Raw genomic sequence first — 19,596 nt, 5'->3', positions numbered from 1 at the left:
TCCAAGCAATTTGCTAGAGTAATGAACTTGTAGATAGAGCATATTTAGGGCATGCTTTGAACCCCGAGAAGATTAGCCTTTCATAACTTAAACATTTGAGGTCTGGATTATTAAATGAAACTTGAAATCAAATCTGACTGTCCTCAAACTTTTGCTATATCTGTATATTCACTCATTAGGAAGCTAATTAATACTGACCATGTGCCAGGCACTGTGCTAGAGGCTGCTGATGGCAAACAAATAAAGCAGATGTGTCCCCAAGCAGATTTTATGAAGCCCATAGTTAATTCCTCACCTCTACTCCACAAAAATTGTCTCCACTTTTTGCATCATTTGGTAACTTTATTTTCTGCTTCTTGCTATCAAGACTGTGCCTCAGTGCTACAAGGAAGTATAGACTTCAAAAGTTAACCAAAAAACCCCTGTCTTCTAGACATGAAAGAAAATGCATAATAGTATTTGGTGCTTTCATGCTGGGTCCAACAGAGCCACCATTCCTTGGAGAAACCCCTTTGGGTCTGTTTTCCTAATACACAATGTATAGGAGACATTAGTCAACCTGGCGATGCCTCAGAATGGACTTTCATTTCCAGAGTCTGTGATAAGTATGTTTTCTTTCCTCCCTGGCCACGAGAAACAGGCATTGGAAGGAAAATTTCAGTCACTGATAGGAAGTCATAGCTCCTGGCTTGTGGTATGGTTCACCAGAACATTTAGGTTTTCCCAGGACTGGCTTGTTAATGGTTGAATGGACGAAACGCCTGTCAGGAGAAAACCACTTTGTTTTCCATGAATACTTCCACTTTTGTGACCTAGAGCCTTCCCTCAAATCCTGTCTATTTAGGAAGAATTCGGGGACAATGGATTAATGGCATTAATATTTCCCTCTTCACCTCCTGGAGGGCTGGCATTTTTCAGGAGAAGGTGACATCAGTGTGAAACTCACCCTTCTTAAGCTTTCAGAAACATGTCTTCTTATTTAAAGATTAGATTATCCTTCTTCCATTGTTTTCCATTAGATTTTGTTTCCTTTCTCTTTTTGGGGGAAGGCCAGCTCACTATTTTTAAAAGGTGATGGACCATGTCAGGATTTAGAGAGTGAAAGGAAAGAGATTGGTTTGGATTTTCTCACTCTCTTCGTGTGCTCTCAAGCTCAATAAACTTCGAATGGTGACTGCAGGTATAGGGGCAAAGGAAAGCTTTTGTATCCTTAGAAAACCTAGGTTTCAGTTGGATTATGGAGGTAGTCAAGAGATAGGGGAAAAAGTTCAAATAGCATTTTGACTACTTTCCATGTCAATGACTATGTATCAACCATATTCTATGGCTATGAGAATCAGCATGTTTAAATATTGATATAAAAAATTTTAAGGACACAATATAAGTTATCAAAAAATTGGATGAGTTTGTTGTAATGAATACAGGACTGTATGTAGTTTATATTCAAGTTTATGAATTTTTGTGAATACTGAATAACTTGTCAGAATGGTACTAAAACTCCATGTGAAAGAATCAGTCCAAACTGTTAATCTGCCTGATACATCTTTTTGTGATTTGTTTTTTAAAGACTCTAAGCGAAAAATTTTAAGCTCATTTCAGCACAACTATTTAGATTCATTCGGACTTGGCTGTATTCATTTATTGTGTAGAGCTAATGTCACCTTTCTTTAGAGAAATTTACAAAATAACAGTGTATCTAAAGCAAGCGGTAAGAGACGTGCAATTTTCATTGCAGGTTTGTATAACAAGAGGGAATTTCTTTGGTCTATGCTTAAAGTACAAAATTAAGTCACAGTCATCGGTCAATATTTATCAGCATATATGCCTCCCCAGTTTCTTTGTCAATAAATATGTGTTACAAGAGTAGAATTGCCTGTAGCCACTGGAGGGTTAAATATTAATTTACTAAAACTTTCTCATTTCAACCACTTGACTTTCAGAGAAGTGGGGGATTTTTGTGAGGGAGTCAAATCAGGGAATTAATAGCCTTGAATTCACAGCCAATCACGAAGCTGGTTCACCTTTTTCACAGTTATTTTGCACTCTTCACTTCCAAGTAGTTAGCCTAGCACTCTCTTTCCTCTACCAGACAATGGTGCATAACAGAAATGACTGAGAAAAAAATAGATATTCTGTGCTTTAGGAACTGAAGACAACACATCTAGCCCAAATTAAGGAATGACTGGATGAGGTATGGTACTATCACCTTTTAGGTGTGAGACTCTCCAATTTGGAGAAATAAATGCTGTGTAATAATCTCTCAGCAGATAGCCAGCACTACCCATCCCTCTTTCTCTTCATGTCTTTTTGTTTGGGTCCACATATGGATAATGGGAGTATAAATAAATTAACTATGCATAATTACCGAATTCTCCAAACACACTGCGGACTTTACCCAGTGGAAGCAAAAGTAGGCTATACATTGCAGGTTGTCGGTGTAGATGGTAGATAGGCATCATCTATTGTAAATCTATTCCCACAGCAGGATTAAGTGAATTCAAATTCAAATGATGCATCCATAATATGTCGTCTAATGTGAAGCATTGTAAATTTCATTGCAAAAATGGAACAATGCTTTAAATATAGGATATTTGTCAGAATTATACGAACCACAAGGTGCATGTAGATACCAAAAGATAATGAATTTAGAGAATATGGGATTTATATAACTTTAAATTTTGTGATTGGGTATTTTTGTTATTTGGCTAGAGGTATTAATTTAATTAAAGGCACGAGAGGACTTTCTCCCAATACCCAGAGAGGACTATTTGCATTTTAGAAAATTATCACAGCTTGTTATATAATTGCAGCCACTGGGGCTGGATGCCTTCAACAATGCCCCAAGTTTTCTTCTCTCTACTGCTTCTCTAATGGTAATACACTTCCTTTCACAGCTTCCCAGCATATTGCTTCCTATAACTCACATCTTCCCATAAGAAGCAAGTCTATGGACTCATTAATACCAAACTTACAGAGAGAGTTCACTACATATTGATCTAATTAAATATTTTTGAGTCGGGACAACAATAATAATGGGATTAATTATTGTAATTTGTGCAGCTGAAGTATATACATAAATAGGTAATCTTTATTTTTTAATATTGCCAGTGGAAAATGAATTTCAGACATTAGGACCTGGGAGAGCCGGAGCTACAGCTGCTGAGTGAGTGCCCCTCCCATGGTTCTGGCCAGCAGCCCCGACATCCTTGCACAAAGTAATCACAGATCACAGCATTTAATCACTGAAAACAAGCACTCCAGAGGACAGCAGTGTCAATATCCCACTCTCTCATTATCTGTTTGGATTGCACATCCACACTGTCAGATAAACAGAGTGGAAAATTAAGATTAAAAATATGGTAATTTCATTTCAGGCAGCAGGCACCACTCACTGCCCCTATTATGCTATTGATTACCTCTGAATTCAATTTTTCTTTCAATGCAAACTTTAATCTGTTTGCTACCCAGCAATTCAACTCCCCAAGGGCTATTTGAGAGTAAGTAACCATTTAATCTGATGCTAACTGAAAAATCACCGTCCTTAATGAATTGTGTAAATCATTCAGCTCTAAAGCACCTTTGACTTCTATTTCATTTTTTATTTTCTACTCAATATAGGAAAGGATCGGCGTGTGAATAATTACAAAGTAGCAAGTATTTTTACATAGAGCAAATATGATAAAAACCCTATTATAGTGGGGCATGTGTAATGAACAGTACTTTTTAATTTCAAAATAGCTATTCATTAAAAAAGAATGGAAGATTAAAAAGAGAGGCTCAAAGCTCAAGGTAAAAGTTGATAGACATTGTAATTACATGGTTAATTTCAAAGATTTATATGCTGTTATGATTTAAAAGGAATTTTTATGACCTGACATTTTCATTTGAGAAGATTTTTTATTTAAAATTAATCTTTGAGCTCCTATTCTTAATTATTTCTTGGCAAGCGATAAATGGGAATACCAAAAAATGCCCTATATCAAATTTTAAGCAGAATAAATGCATGCGAATTTTCGAACAGCAATAAAGTGGTTTTTACTTCTTTGAATTGCTTTACATTGAAATCCCCAGTCGGAGGAATTTGTGGGGGAGAGCTGGAAATTATTGGCCCATTTAAGGGCGCAGCAATCTTAACTGCATTGCAGCGTTTATGACATTTCAAAATACCAAATTGGAGAGGGGTTTTTTTTTTCTTGCTCCGGCGATTTGATTGTCTTTCAAGTCAGTGTTAGGAGTTTTCAACAGGTCTTTTTCCCTGATCGTCCCAGACCCGAGGGCTCCCTCGGAGCGAGGGTGGGGGGTTGAGAGAGAGCTCGGAGCGGGAGCGGGAGCCGGAGCCGGCAATCGCCCGCTCCTGGTGGCAGCTCCGCCGAGACCCGGGCGCCGGGGCGGCCCAGCGCTCTGTCATTTAGCCGCTCCCTGCAGACTGATGACACTGCGCTTCCCAATGGCGAGCCCCACAAAGTGTAGGGCCGCGGGGACAACGCGGTGGGGTCCTAATTACCCAGCCTAAGGGGCACCCGCAGAGGGTGGCGCCCGGGGCGGAGCGCGGGCTGGGGTCTCTGCAGCCCACTTACCCACCCCTGCCTCCGCGGGGTCCCAGCCAGGGCGCTCCTCACACCCGCGGCCTCGCTGCGGGCCATCCCGGCTGCCAGCTGGCCGCTCCGGAAGTTTGCGGGTGAGGGCATCCCCCTCTCCTTTCGGCGTTTCCACGCTCCACCAGGGCAGGGGGACTTGCAGGCCCTGCTTCCCCATCGTCACCTCCACTCCTGTTCCTCCGCAGATGTGGGGAACGGTCCCTGGCTCCCCCTTCTGCTGTCGCCCCAGCACTGCGCGGTCTCTCTCGGGGGGTGGGGGTCCCGGGCCCTTGAGGTGGTACCTTGAAGGAAACCAGGGCAGGGTGCCTAGTGGGGGACCGCCATTGGAGAGCAGAAGGAAGCTAGGAGCGGGCAGCAATTGCATCCTCGAGTCCCAAGACGAGCGAGGTTGTCCCCTCCCCAGGCGAAAGGGGGACCCCGCGGGGACGCCGGCACGCAGACCCCGCAACTCCCCCGGGCGCGGGGAAGAGGTAGGGGCGGTGCGGGGTGTGCGCAGCTCCCTCCGGTCCTAGCCCGCGGGCAGGGGCTGCGTTTATTAGCCGCGCATCCGCCTCCGCCGCCCCATTGGCCTTTCGCGCGGAGCTCGGGCTGCAGCGGCCGCCGTGCGCCCCAGGGTGGCTCTGTGGCCGGTCTCCGGACACTGCCGAGGTTTCCCTCCCTGCGCTCCGCGGCCTGCAGGCAGGTGTCTTCCAGCCCCGGCTCTGCGGGTCTGCGTTCAGGGGCCCGCATCTTCACCGTGGCACTGCCTTCTCTGCATTTCACTTCCCCGGGGGAGGACGGGAGAGAGGGAGGAATGAAAGACCAGAACGAGCGCCTAAACCAGGAAGTCATTTCAGCTCAGGCTGAGATGCCCTTTGGCTCTGACTCCGGGTAACTTCAGACAAGCCTGCCCAAAGCTCGGGGCCCGGGAGGAGTGCTGGGGTGGAATGCACAAAAGTCAGTTGTGCCGGCCGAAAACGGAGGGTGAAACTCTATCTTGCACCCTGCCCTTGCTCTGAAATTCTGAACTCGAGCTGGTGGGTGTTATTTCAGGTCAGCCAGGGTTCTGACAAGGCAGGAGGGTAAACTTCTCGCTTGGTGCGTCTCACGTCTTCAACCTTAATGTACAAACCATTTTACCCCACAGGATGGTCTGGGCCCCAGATCAAAACCCTGTCATTTGCTCCATGGATTTCCACTTGCTGGGAGGTGTAACAACTCTGTAGGCTTGGTTTTAATTTTATATTTTGAATCAACATTAGCAAAGACTTATTTCATTCATTAGGTATTTATTGCACATCAGACACCGTGCTAGGCAGAACCCAGTCACGGTTCAGGCAGTTTTAAAAAGCATTTTATTTTGTTGAAGGCAATGAGTAGCTGCATAACAATATTTAATGTATTTTAAATGCATGCATTACTTCTCCAACGGGCTATAATAGCTTCCTCAGAACTCATCTGAACTGAACTGTCAATGATGGTTTAAAGACTGTGGATCCTACGAATGATCAACTGCTAGGCACTGCCCTGAGGATGCGCTCAGCTTGGAACTTGGAGCTATGACCTTTTAACTGTGTTTAAAACTGTAACCCTTAATAGATCATAATGCTGGAAATTCTGAAAGGTTTTGCTGTAGAGCAATATATTTTGACTACACATTCATTCCTATCTTGCACACCTACCTTTGAAGAAAAAGTTTTACTTGCTTTTTCCAAATTCTGGCCTTTGGAAAAGCAGCACATTTTTTAATTTTGAAGTATTGAGTTATATGCAAACCTCAAAGGAAAAAGGAAAAGAAAATGCAACATTTGTTCTGCTATTTGCTCTGAACATGCCTGAGCCAATTTATTTTTTGGCTTTTGACGTTTAAAGGAGCCCTTTCCCCCACAGAGTGTCAGGGGGCTAGGCCCGGAGGTTTGAGTTTTCTCCATCTGAAAATACGTGAAAGCAGCAACCTCTGTCAAATCAGCCCTGTGGCGGTGTATGTAAATGGAATACTTAATAAAGGCAAACCCTCTGTAAAACAGTAACAGTCTGACATGTATCATTTCATGTTTTTCAGTCTCTGTCCTCTGACGCCAAGTGAACTGTAATGAAATCTTGTAATACTGAAGGTCCACTGTTAGCCCTGAAAAAGTGAAGATTTTCTACCATTACCCTAATTTTCTTGATTTTTCTTGAAATTATATTTTGTTGTTGAAATGGTCATTTCTTCTGGTCTGCAGAGTGAGTGGCAGAAATCAGGGACCAGGTTGTTCAGAACACAGGCCTCCCTCGTTTTACTGTGCTTCACCGTACCGTGTTCCGCAGATACTGTTTTTTACAAATTGAAGGCTTGTGGCAACCCTGTGCCAAGCATTTTGGCAATTCTCCCAATATTTCAAAGTCTTCCACTACATTATATTTGTTATGGTGATCTGTGATCGGTGATCTTGGATGTTACTACTGTGACTCATTAAAGGCTTAGATGATGGTTAGTATTTTTTAGCAACAAGGTATTTTTTAATTAAGGCATGTAAATTGGCCTTCTAGACATAATGCTCTGTACACTCAACAGACTACAGTATAGGGTAGACATAACTTTTATATGCCCTGAGAAACCAAGACAGTCATGTGACTTTCTTTATTGCTATATTTGCTTTATTTCAGGGTCTGGAACTGAACCCCCAATATCCCCAAAGTACACTTGTATTAAAACAGTCAATAAATAGGTTGCTACTCTCAGTGTAAGGCTTAATTCCTTTACTAGTGGAGTTTATTTCCTCCCTTGGCCCTCACATACATTTTTAAAACAGGCATGTGCATGATTATATTTGACATACAAATATCACGTTCCCTTGATTTTAAAAATCTAACATTGGGAAATAGGAAGTGGTGTGACAGGCGCTGTCACTCCCAGTATAACTGGGAGAGTTAATTTGGAAAACAGGCCCTGATGGTTCTCCTGATAAAACATTTCAGAATCATAAGCTGGTCTGACCATCAACCGCCAGGAGCAGGAAGCACGTAGGGTCTCCATCAGGGAAGGACTGTGTGAGTGACACTGACCAGAAAGGAAGGGAGGAGTCCCTCCAGGGGGAGATGAGAATCATGCCAGAAACTCTGCAGAGGGAACCCCGCACATCAGTGCTCCCAAGGATGGGGGACCAGGCGGCTTGCTGAATACCCCTCCATAGAGAGTAGTTGTTCTGCCCTGAGAACATCCACAGAAAATAAATGACAAACCTGTTCATGGTTAGTCTAGATGAGGGAGTTCTCTCAACCTTTTGCAAGGAGGTAGGAAAATCCATGAAAAAAAATGTATTTTAAAGGTGTGGGTATAAATTATAGGAATGCTCAAAACTGGATGAACAAGGAAGGAAGAAAAAAATATCAGGGGTTGGGCGTCCTTTATTCATTCATTTGTTCAATTAATGCTTATTGAGCACCTACTAGCTCCAGGTGCTGATCAAGTTTTGGGGATACCCGCCCTTCCTGAACAGAGCTTACATTGCATTCATTAAAAGCAATGCCTCTCATTGCTTGCTTTGTGCAAAGAGAGAAAAAGCAATTTATAAGTTATTGTTCGGTGCTGACTCTGTCTTTGTCCCTCAAGTCAACAGAACCAGAGAAATTCCAAATGGAGTTTTGCCTATCGACTCGTTCAAATTCAGTTCCCAAAGGCTGTCCAGAGTCATTGACTTTCATATAGAGAAAATTCTGCATTTCAAGCCCCTACTTGAGCATGAGAAGCATTAGCTCATTTAATCCACAAATGACACCCTGAGGCCGTTTTATTATCACCTTCTGGAAGATGAGGAAACTAAGGCTCCAAGATGTTGAATTTCTTACTCAAGCTGTTTAGTGGGAGAAGTGTACTTTGAATCTAAGTCAGTGTTCCCAAAGTCTGTCCTCCTCTAGGATGAGAATTCGTGGAGCTGTGTGGAGTCACCTTATAAACTGCAAGGTGTTGTAGAAATATAAGTAAGTTACTTCTGTTAGCCATTAACTCTGAGTTTACTTTTAAATATCGATTCTTCCAGTGACGAAGCAACAAGACCATCATTTTGTTATTGTTAGTGAAATGATTCCTAAGCATCTTCCTCTCATGATTTTTTTCACTTGAATTTTTGATAAAGAAATGGATCAAAAATAATAACTTATCTTTTTATCCATAGGTAACTCTCATAGCGTGGTTCTTTTCGCAAGATGGCTCGTTCCAAAGAATTTGTGTTCTCAATCTAATAGCTCTGATCTAGGCTCTCTGCATGTTATTCTACTATGTTAAAGACTGGATTTCTTCTAATTAAGGCACTCCTCCAAAACGAACTCAATTAAAATGAAAACATCAGAATCATTTCCAGCTACTTACCGATTGTAATTTTTATACAACCCCACAGCTACTAACTAAATTTTCTTTATAATCACCTTCTGTAATTCTCAGAATAATTAAGCATTATCTGAATGTCAAGGAGCATCCTTGGGACAGAAGGGATCTTTGCAATTTAATTACCACACTCTAGAAAAATACAAATGAATCTTTGAAACTTGGGCAAATGATACTGACGCAGCTAGTTACTCTGCGCATTGATTGATGGAGCAGGCAGTGATGCCACAGTCTCAATTGAATAAATGTTGAACCCTGTAAAACTTATTCCATTGTTTCTTTTTACTGAGGAGGCTGGAATCAACCAAGTTGAAAAGATCAACTGTAGAGATTTTCAGTTATTTGGAAGGAATAGTTTGCTAAGGAGAATCCAGTACTTCATAGGTAACTTGAAAGTAAGGCAGATGCAGTATTGAATGATTCACGGAAGTTTATAAGGCTTTAAAGACGTAAAAATAAATGTTAAAATGTGTATTTTTCTTCTCTACAGTTGTCTTGCCAGTTACACTTCCTCCCTGCGTACCTGCTGAAAGCTGTTGTGTCCACAGTGAAAGTTACTTTGTAGGTTGGTTCTTTGTCACTGTGGCTGAGCTTCACTCTGTGCATGCTTTCAAAACCACTGTGTTTCTTTCTCACCATCCATCTGAAGCTGAGTTTACCTAATAGCTAATTACTAATTAGCTGAGATACCTAATAGCATCTTTTCATGAAAGCCCTTCATTGGTACAGTGTTTTGCAATTTACAAAGAGCTTCCACAAATGTTCTCTCGTTTTAGTCTTCATCACAAGGTAGGAAAGGCTGCTGATGTTTTATTTGGTTTGCAAATGGAGACGGAAGGCACCTGAGATGCAGAGCGATGCCCTAACCATTCCACCGCTAGACAGCCAGGAGTGCCCCCCGCCAGTGCCCCTCCTTACAACACCTGTAGTCTTTCCATGAACCACGCTACCTCTGCGGGAAACCAGTTTGGATTCCCCCATTGAGCTGTCAAATTTCCTGTTTAAAAGTTCCAAGATCTACATGGACATATAAATGATAGCATTAACCAGCTTTATTAACAGGAAGAGAGAAAGTTCAACTCTCTGTTTCCCATGAGAACTTTTAAAGCGACCTTTAATTCTTCAAGTCATTTCTTATTTCCGACCGAATGACATAATATACAATCTGCGCTTGACGGAACCATGCTTATTTTCAGTCAGCTTAAATTCCTGCTTCTACTCTGTGGTATATTTCAGGTTCATGTTCAAAAGCTGCTTAACTGTCCAGCTATTGGTCTCTTGGTCAGTGGGGGTGAATGAATTATGCTAAAATAGTGCCAACTTAGCTGAATTTTAAGGAGCTATTCACAGGAACAGAATGTTTGGAGCTTGCATTCTACCAAGCATGTGTATCTGATGCTAGGTGTGGATTTTTTTTTTTTTTGAAGTTACTTAAGGAGATTCTCTTTTTCTCTCCCCTGAAATATGCATCTTTAGCAGGTCTGTCTCCATCAATTTAACACTTTTGAAGGATATTGCACATCCCCGCCGTAAGATGATGGACACTGCTGATCCTGTATCCAGCCACATCTGTAGCATCTCGGCCTCCACCCGGGGTGTTAACCAGATTATTTTTCTATCACTCTCGTCCATACTGAATATGCTGGATACTGTATCTCTAAACTGGCCAGCCCACTCTCGCAGCCTGAGTCTCTATTATCGGCAGCCACAGCATGCATATTTTTATTTAGTTTCTAGTCCTTAGGGAATCCTCTCTCTGTACCCTTCCCTGAGTAACAAAATCTTTGGGTTTTCCCTTTTCTGTTACATCTCCTGAAATACTTGTCTTTGAACGTGTATTCGGGATGGTTACAGAAAGCTTTCCCACAAGAGTAGCATGCCCCTGCCTGCTTTGAATTCTGGCACACGATGACAATATGATTATTTTATGCATGCCTGCCTTGTGTCTTCTGGCTGGTTTTAGTCCCGGGACATCTCTTGCTGCAGTTTCCATAAGCACAGCGGCTCGCAAGCTGTTCTAAAATGCGCACCCTTCTTTATTCCAAATCCTTGCCTGTTTGCCCTGGATGTGCATTTCTGAACCAATCTCCTGGCCAAGGCACAAGTTAACTATTCCTAAACTGCCAATATCGGGACAGTTCTGTAAACCATCCCACACAAAGTAGCAGATTTATATGGGCAGGCTGAGCACTTTAGTACAGACAACAACAGAGGTGCTAAAATGCCATTGAGAACGATGGCTTGGGTGTTGCAGCTGTGCAGTAAACAGGCTGGTCTCCCTCTAAACAGCACTCTTCATTGCAGAGGCACATTCAGGATTTGGAAGGAAGGGCAGGAGTGGGGTGGGTCCCTGCTTTCAGCCCGAAATGTCCCGAGACTGGCACATCCTTTCTTTCTGATTGAATCTGTGAGATGACAAAATTATTCCAATGTTGTTCAAAACGAACTATTAATTATTCCTACTGATGTTTTTCACACTATTGTAAACTTGCTAAAGGAGTAGGTGTAATCCACCCTATTTACCCTGATGATTTGGATCCTTTGAAAGAGAGCAGTTGATGAGGTTGGGGTCTAAGAAAGACGATTTTGTTTACTTTCTAGATAAAGTTTTGGGGGAACAAATTAGCCTTTTGCCAGCTATGATGTACCCCGGAGAAAGTGTAACTAAAAGCGTTTTAAGCACAAGAAGCTTTCTCTGACAGAACAGGGGAGAACGGCTCGCCTTTCCCCAGGGAGGGGGTGGGGGCAGTGCTCACTCGAGTGGCTCCGCTTATCATTACTCTTAATTAGGGATGATTTGCACTTAGACTTGGTAAAGAAGGATGTCAAAGCCTTTGATGGATCACTATCAGGATTCCCACTTTAGAGGCAGAGCAAAGGAGGCCCAAGAAGGTGAGTGATTGGTCCACGGTCATGGGGGAAGCATATTTTCCCATCAGAAGGTTTCCATGGTGCCTGGAGATGCAGGGACAAGGATGTGTTCCCACCCAGCTGTGAGCAGAAAGAGAGGTACAAGGAAGAGGCAAGCCTTATGATACAGAGAAACAGCCAGGGCAGCTTGGGACCAGCAGAAAGAGGGCCAGGTAGAGCCTGCCTTTAAGTGGACGATGAAACTGACTGGTAACCAACTCGCCATGCTTACTCGCAGGAAAGGAATAACAGAAATACTCATCTAATTATCGGATACATTTTCACCAAGGAGCTGCTGTGCCAATGGCATTGTCCCAGACATCCTGTGGAAAAAGTATGAAGGAATATTAAATTGGTCTTCTAGGAGATTTCCATAGACGCATATGGCTTGTATGCATATTAAGTATGACTGAATACGTGCATAGCACTCAACCAGGAAGTCCCAGTACCTAGTGTAAGCAATGGAGCTTAGTAGGTGCTCAATAAATGTTTGTCAAACTAACAGTTATTCACTCAATTCTAAGCCTGAATTTACACTCTGCCAAGGTGGTGGTATGTGTGATTTGGCTGCCTGCAGTTTATATAGCAGGTTTGGGGGAGGTGAGACTTAAATTGGTTTTGGAAGTAAGCTTTAACACAATTTTTAAACTTTAATTTTCAAACTGACTTTTTTAAAAAGTTGCAGATACAGTAAAAGAATTCCTGTATACCCCTCACGCTCATCTTCTTCAAATGTTAACATCTTACATAACCACAGAGCAATGATCAGATTAACATTGTTGCAGGACTATTAACTGGTCCATCGACCTTATTCAGATGTCACCAGTGGTCCCACTAAGGATCATGATCTGATCTAGGAGCCAGGAGCCTGTCCAGGATCACACATCGTGTTCAGCTGTCAGGTTTCCTTACTCACTTCTAATCTGAAGCAGTTCCTTCCCCGGTCTTCCCCTGCCTTTCATGATCTTGACACTTTTGGAGAGACTTGGCCAGTTATTTTGCAGAATGTCCCTCCATGTGAATTTGGCTGATGTATCCTCTAGATTAATCTGGATGATGTCTTTCTGGCAAGAATTCCATGAATCACTGTCGTGTCCTCGTCAGGCACATGATGTCACTGTGTCTCGTTACAGGTGGTATGCGTTTTGGCCATTTGGTTATGGTGGTATCTGACCAGTTTCTCCACCAAAAGGTTACTCTTTTCCCTTTGTAATTAGCATGTTTCTTACAGGAAGATACTTTGAGACTGTGTAATATCCTGTTTCTCATTATAGTTTTGCCCACTAATTTTATTGTCCACCCATGATTCTTGCCTACAACAATAATTACTGTGCTGTTGGCCAAATGGTAATTTTCTATCATTCCTCCTACACTTATTAATCAGAATTCTGCTGTAAAGAAGAGCTTTATCTTATCCCATTTATTTATTGAGCTGTTTTTATTATACTTTTAAATTAATTTTTTTCCATTTTTTTAATTGAAGTATAGTCAGTTTACAATGTTGTGTCAATTTCTGGTGTACAGCATAATGTTTCAGTCATACATATATGTACATAGACTCCTTTTCGTATTCTTTTCCTTATAGATTATGACAAGATATTGAATATAGTTTCCTGTGCTATACAGTAGGTCCTTGTTGTTTATCTGTTTTGTATAGTATCTGCAAATCCCAAACTCCCAATTTATCCCTTCCTACCCCCTGCTCCTCACTGGTAACCGTAAGTTTGTTTTCTGTGTCTGTGAAATCTGTTTCTGTTTTGTAAATAAGTTCATTTGTGTCTTATTTTTTTTAGATTCCACATATAAGTGATATCATATGGTATTTTTCTTTCTCTTCCTAGTTTAATTCACTTAGAATGATGATCTCCAGGTCCATCCATGTTGCTGAAAATGTCATTATTTTAGTCTTTTTATGGCTGAGTAGTATTCCATTATATATATACCACAATTTCTTTATCCAGTCATCTGTCAGTGGACATTTAGGTTGTTCTCATGTCTTGGCTGATGTAAATAGAGTATTGAGCTATTTTTAAAGTAAAGAATAGGATTTCATGAAGGCAAGGTGCTAGGCACTAACTCACAGGGAGGAAAGAGTGGGGATTGGGTGAGAAATCATGACCAGGTTGAGTCAAACAAAGAACAGATGGTGGGCCCACAAATCAGAAGTGTCATTTGCTGAGAGCAGAAAATAAAATTCTTCTTACAGGTTCTGAGAAGGCAGGACCACAAAGGTGAACACCGTGGGTATAATTGATGGCAGAAGGCTGGCAATGAGGTTCACGGTATTTAAGGACAGATGGGACTGGCAAAGGATGAGTCAATTCCTAAAAGGAAAAAAAAGATGATTCTGCAGATCTTAATGACAAATTGGTATAAGAAGAATAGTAAGCACTCCTGACGGTGCCTGAACAGGTGAAACATGTGGAGGATTCTGTAGGAAAACACAATGAACCCCTTTGAGTTAAGATTAGCCTCAACTCTAAAGAATCCATAACATGTCCTGGAATCTGAGAAATGAAGAAGTGAAAGCAACCAATTTCGGAGGGACAGGCATTCCCAAAATCCACCAGGGGAGACACAGACGCTTTATTTCTTCATGCCACCTCAGCCAGAGGGAGTCTGGGCCTCTCAGCCAGGTAGTGCTGAGCAGAGCCAAACCGCTCCTGAGAGTAATTAGGTATTTCCCTAACTTTCTGCATTTCTTTAAAAGAAAAGAAGTAACATCCAGGGTCTATGGTGACAGCCCACCCCCCGCCTCCACTCCCCTACTGAGCCCAGCTCATGGGGATCTGCTTTGTGTTGCAACCCTCCCCAGCAGTGGGCAGAGAACTTGGTGAGTTCCAGGGAACCTGTAAGGTTCTTCTCATTCCATCTTCTCTGCCAGCCTCTCCCCAGAGAAATCTGATTTGAGTACCACCTCAAGCCTTGAGTCTCTCTCCTTGTATCTTGATAGTATCTAGTATCTGTCCTGGTCCCCCATGTAAATATTTTTGAAATGTAGCTTTGGGGACAGTGGGAACCTGAGCAAACTAAAACTACTTTCGTTTCTTTCTTTTGCTGATGAGTGCAATGATCACTTCTCTAAACCCATCCCGAGCCTTGTAATGGCATCAAAATATTAGCCCATTTCCACCTTGAGCTCCTGGAGGGTGGCTCAGCCTGTCTGACAGGAAGTAGTGGCCCAAAGTGGCATCTCTCTCTCTCGCCGTAATTGAGAGTGGTCCCTAACCAAAGGTCAAGAGGAAAACCCATCTTTGCAAATTGGCATGGCAACAGCAGAGAGATACTCCAGGAAAAACTATGAGAAAACCTGCCAAATTCCCACGCGAGGACATGGAGCTTTGACTCGCTGGCTGCACTTTTGTGTGGCAAGGAGGGTCAGGGCATCGGCCTGAGACCTGCAGCAGAAGACAGAGAGAGCACCACCACCACTGTGCAGCATCCCCTGCGCGAGGTCCAGAGATGGAATCTCCATTTTCCTACTAAGGGAGGGGACAGTGCTGTTAGTTACCTGCAAAACTGATGCAGACCTGTCTGTGCTCACAGCTCAGCTCCACCAATTACTTTGCGACCTCAGACGTCACCCATCCTACACCTCTGTTTCTTCAATGACAATGTGGCACTTGGGTAGCACTCAGTGAATGGCAGCCGTGATTAATATTCGTGGGGAAACTGGAGGTCCCGTGGCCATGTTCCTATGCTCCTTGGCTCATATTCCAGTCATCTCTTTTTTTTCTCATGGTTACTCAGATGGCTCTAATGCACCACTGCCATCCGCTTTAATTCGGTTGTTCTCAGGAAATTGGATAATGTCTATTAGCAAGAATGTTATGCATATGGGTTCAGATTATTAAGATACTATCTATTAAAATGTCATGATATTATTTTTAAGTATCAGCAAATAAAAACCAAAGCAGGAGGTGAGTAGAGCTCAGTGGTAGAGCGCATGCTTAGCATGCAGACAGTCCTGGGTTCAATCCCCAGTACCGCCATTAAAAAAAATGAAAAAAAAAAAAAAAGTCCAACAAAGCAAAAGGACTTCCTGCACCAGGTGAGCGACTGGGAGCTGGAAGGACTGTCCAGCACGGCCACCCTACGACATGTACCTTGTTCCTTTATTTTGACAAGTGTAGTTTAGTTTCAATTATTTGTGATAATTCTTAACAGCCTATAGGATCCAAATAATGATGACCTGGTATTATGAGACCTTACTGAATCACTGTTATTAAGTCTTGCTGAGAAGTGGGTCACGGCGGCCAAAGTTTTAGAGGGATTACAGGGTTATGGGGCTCAAAGCAAGGTACAGCAGGGCCCGGCAGTTCAAGACAGACACCTTAGCCTGTGAGAGCCAGGGGAGGCCAGAGGCAGGTCTAAGGAAGCTAGCAGACCGAAGGTATTGTTAAGAGGCCAGGTACCAAGAATCTCATAGAGTTTCTACAAAAGAAGCAGTTGCATTAATTATGAACCGTGATTCCCTTAAACTAAGGGCAAGAAGTGTTTGCCTAATCCAAATATTTGCCGAGACTGAATGAATGAATGAATGAGTCTGTGTGTGTGTGTGTGTGTGTGTGTGTGTGTTTCCTCTAATCACACACGGAAGGAGGGTTAGAACAAAGACAGAAGGTCCGAGCCATTGCACCAGAGAACCTTCACCAACGAGTGGTACTTTTAAAAGCCCAACCATGTGTGGAGTTTGGAATCTTGCCCTGAATATTTTTCCGGATTCTGTGGAAATATCCTCCTTGTCAGTGAGTTTCTCTTACAGCCTCGAGAAGGAATTTAGAGGCGTGGGTTTTAAGCCAGTTAATATCCAGAATGGCTCTGGGTGAAAAATGACATGTGCTCATGTCTTTAGTTTCTCCCTAAAAAAGTAATTTGTGGTGTGCTCACGCCTCACTTCTGACCACGTGCCCACTGAGCCCTTGGAGAGTAACAGCTTATGTCAGGTAGGGCGAAGACAATAGAGGTTTCGTTATTTTATTATACATGAACCGCCTAGTGGCTGGCAGGGTGATTAAAACTTACGGTGGCCTAATTTATTTTTGTGCTGATTTTCCAGGCTGCCTTAGCATCGCCATATTCCTTATAATTTGGGCGTTTATTACATAGTTTACAAGGCCCTTGTGTAATATGATATCAAACTTAAAAGTGGTATTGTACATACAGAAACTCTATTAATAAGAATTACTAGGTAACTCAGCCATAAAAACCGACAACATAATGACATTTGCAGCAACATGGATGCTCCTGGAGAATGTCATTCTAAGTGAAGTAAGCCAGAAAGAGAAAGAAAAATACCATATGAGATCGCTCATATGTGGAATCTAAAAAACAAAAACAAAAACAAACAAACAAACAAAAACAAAGCGTAAATAAAGGACAGAAATAGACTCACAGACAGAGAATATAGACTTGTGGTTACCAGGGGGGTGGAGGGTGGGAAGGGATAGACTGGGATTTCAAAATTGTAGAATAGACTACACTGTATAGCACAGGGAAATATACACAAAGTGTTATGATAACTCACAGAGAAAAAAATGTGACAATGAGTGTGTATATGTCCATGAATAACTGAAAAATTGTGCTGAACACTGGAATTTGACACAACATTGTAAAATGATTATAAATCAATAAAAAATGTTAAAAAAAAAGAATTACTAGGTAGCGTTATTTGTTTACAGTAAAAGGGGACTGATTATAAACAAGTTGGTATATTCCTCTACGCATAATGACTTAATTAGCAACGTGGAGGTTAGTCTTTCTTGTTTAGCTATCTAAGTGACTGATTTCTGCAAAACTTCTTGGACAAACTTATCTCAATTTTTAATTTGTCTCTCCCAAATCAAGGTGTTTTTGATTTGGAAATATGAAAGAGTCTCTGTGAATTTTACAAACTTGCATCCAGATGTGGTTTAAAATCATTGTCCTACAGAATGCTGACCAGGTCAGTGCAAGTGTTGTGTTGACTATGGAACCAGATTACAACTGTATCTCTTACCCTATTAATAAACCAAATGGATTAAGCTGAGCCTTGATTCTCTCTCGCAGTGCACCCCTCCCAAAGTCTCCTGTTCCTTAAGAGTTTTTAACATCCCTCCCAGACCCCAAATTCCAAGAAATAACTGGAAACAAGTGATCTCCTCATTTGACTCTATCCACAAGCAATCCAAATTGCCACCCTTACCTTTACCCCTTTTGCACTGCAGAAATTAAATTAGCTAGAAATGCTGAGTGCACCCAACTACAGCCAGTGGAGTGACCAGGAAGACGTACCACCTGGGTGTGACATCCAGAAACATTTATTCAGTGTACAGTTTCTCATTATCACCTTCATTAAGTCCTCTTTGCAAAGAAGGATCTAAAACACTGGTTCCCACTCCTACATTGTTGGTGGGAATGTAGTTTGATGCAGCCATTATGGAAAACAGTATGGAGATTCCTTAAAAAACTAAAAATAGACTTATCATATAATGTAGCAATCCTCACTCTTGGGCATATATCTGAAGAAACTCCAATTTGAAAAGACACATGCACCCCAATGTTCATAGCAGCACTATTTACAATAGCTAAGACATGGAAACAACCTAAATGTCCGTCAATAGATGACTGGATAAAGAAGCTGTGGTATATTTATATAATGGAATACTACTCAGCCATAAAAAAGAATAAAATAATGCCATTTGTAGCAACATGGATAGACATGGAGAATGTCATTCTAAGTAAAGTAAGCCAGAAAGAGAAAGAAAAATACCATATGAGTTCACTTATATGTGGAATTTAAGAAAAAGACACAAGTGTACTTATTTACAAAACAGAAACAGACTCACAGACATAGAAAATAAACTTATGAGGGGGGAAAGGAGGTGGGAGGGGATAAATTGGGAGCTCGAGATTTGCAGATATTAGCTACTATATATAAAATAGGTAAACAACAAGGTCCTGCTGTGTAGCCCAGGGAACTATATTCAATATCTTGAAATAACCTCTAATGAAAAGAAATATATGTGTGTATATGCATGACTGAAACATTATGCTGTACACCAGAAATTAACACAACATAGTAAACTAACTATACTTCAATTAATTAATTAATTAATTAAAATAAAAGTCATTTGGAAAATTAAAAATAAAACACTGTCCTCAGAACAGCAGCATCAGCACCACGTGCTAGAAATGCAAGTTCTCAGGTCCCACCTCAGACCTACAGTGTCAGAATCCCTGCGGTTGGGAATTCGGATTCTCGCTACAGTTGAAAACTGCTGAGGGAAAGAAACACTCTCACGTATGGTAGCCAGAAGCAAGTCTATCAACTGGCTTCTTCTTTTCTGATGGCTTCTCTTTCTAGGGGACGTTTTTGCCACCAAAATCTCTTTTTAACTGCATACAAACCCTGTGTCCAAAAATTAAGACCCTATGATTTTCGAAAAATTCATGTGAGATTTTGCCCATTTGTACATACATTTTTTTGACACTTGGCTATTCATGTCTAATTCAAATCTGGAGGGAATTCAGCTTGGCCACTTCCTTTTTTTTTTTTTCAGTTTAAATTCCAGAGAAATCATTACCTTTTATTCCTTCCTAATTAAACATCCACCAGCCTAATCCAGCTTATTTTCCATGCTCGAAGGAAATCAAAAACAATCAAAAACACAAGACACAGAATTTGAAAAACACAGGAAAACATCGAAGACCACACACACGCTGTACAGCACCTCGTCCCAGTTTCTGCTGCGTTTATCTGTG

This window comes from Camelus dromedarius, chromosome 13 (assembly GCF_036321535.1).
Source record: "Camelus dromedarius isolate mCamDro1 chromosome 13, mCamDro1.pat, whole genome shotgun sequence".
NCBI lineage: Eukaryota > Metazoa > Chordata > Mammalia > Artiodactyla > Camelidae > Camelus > Camelus dromedarius.
This window is presented reverse-complemented; position numbering follows the sequence as displayed.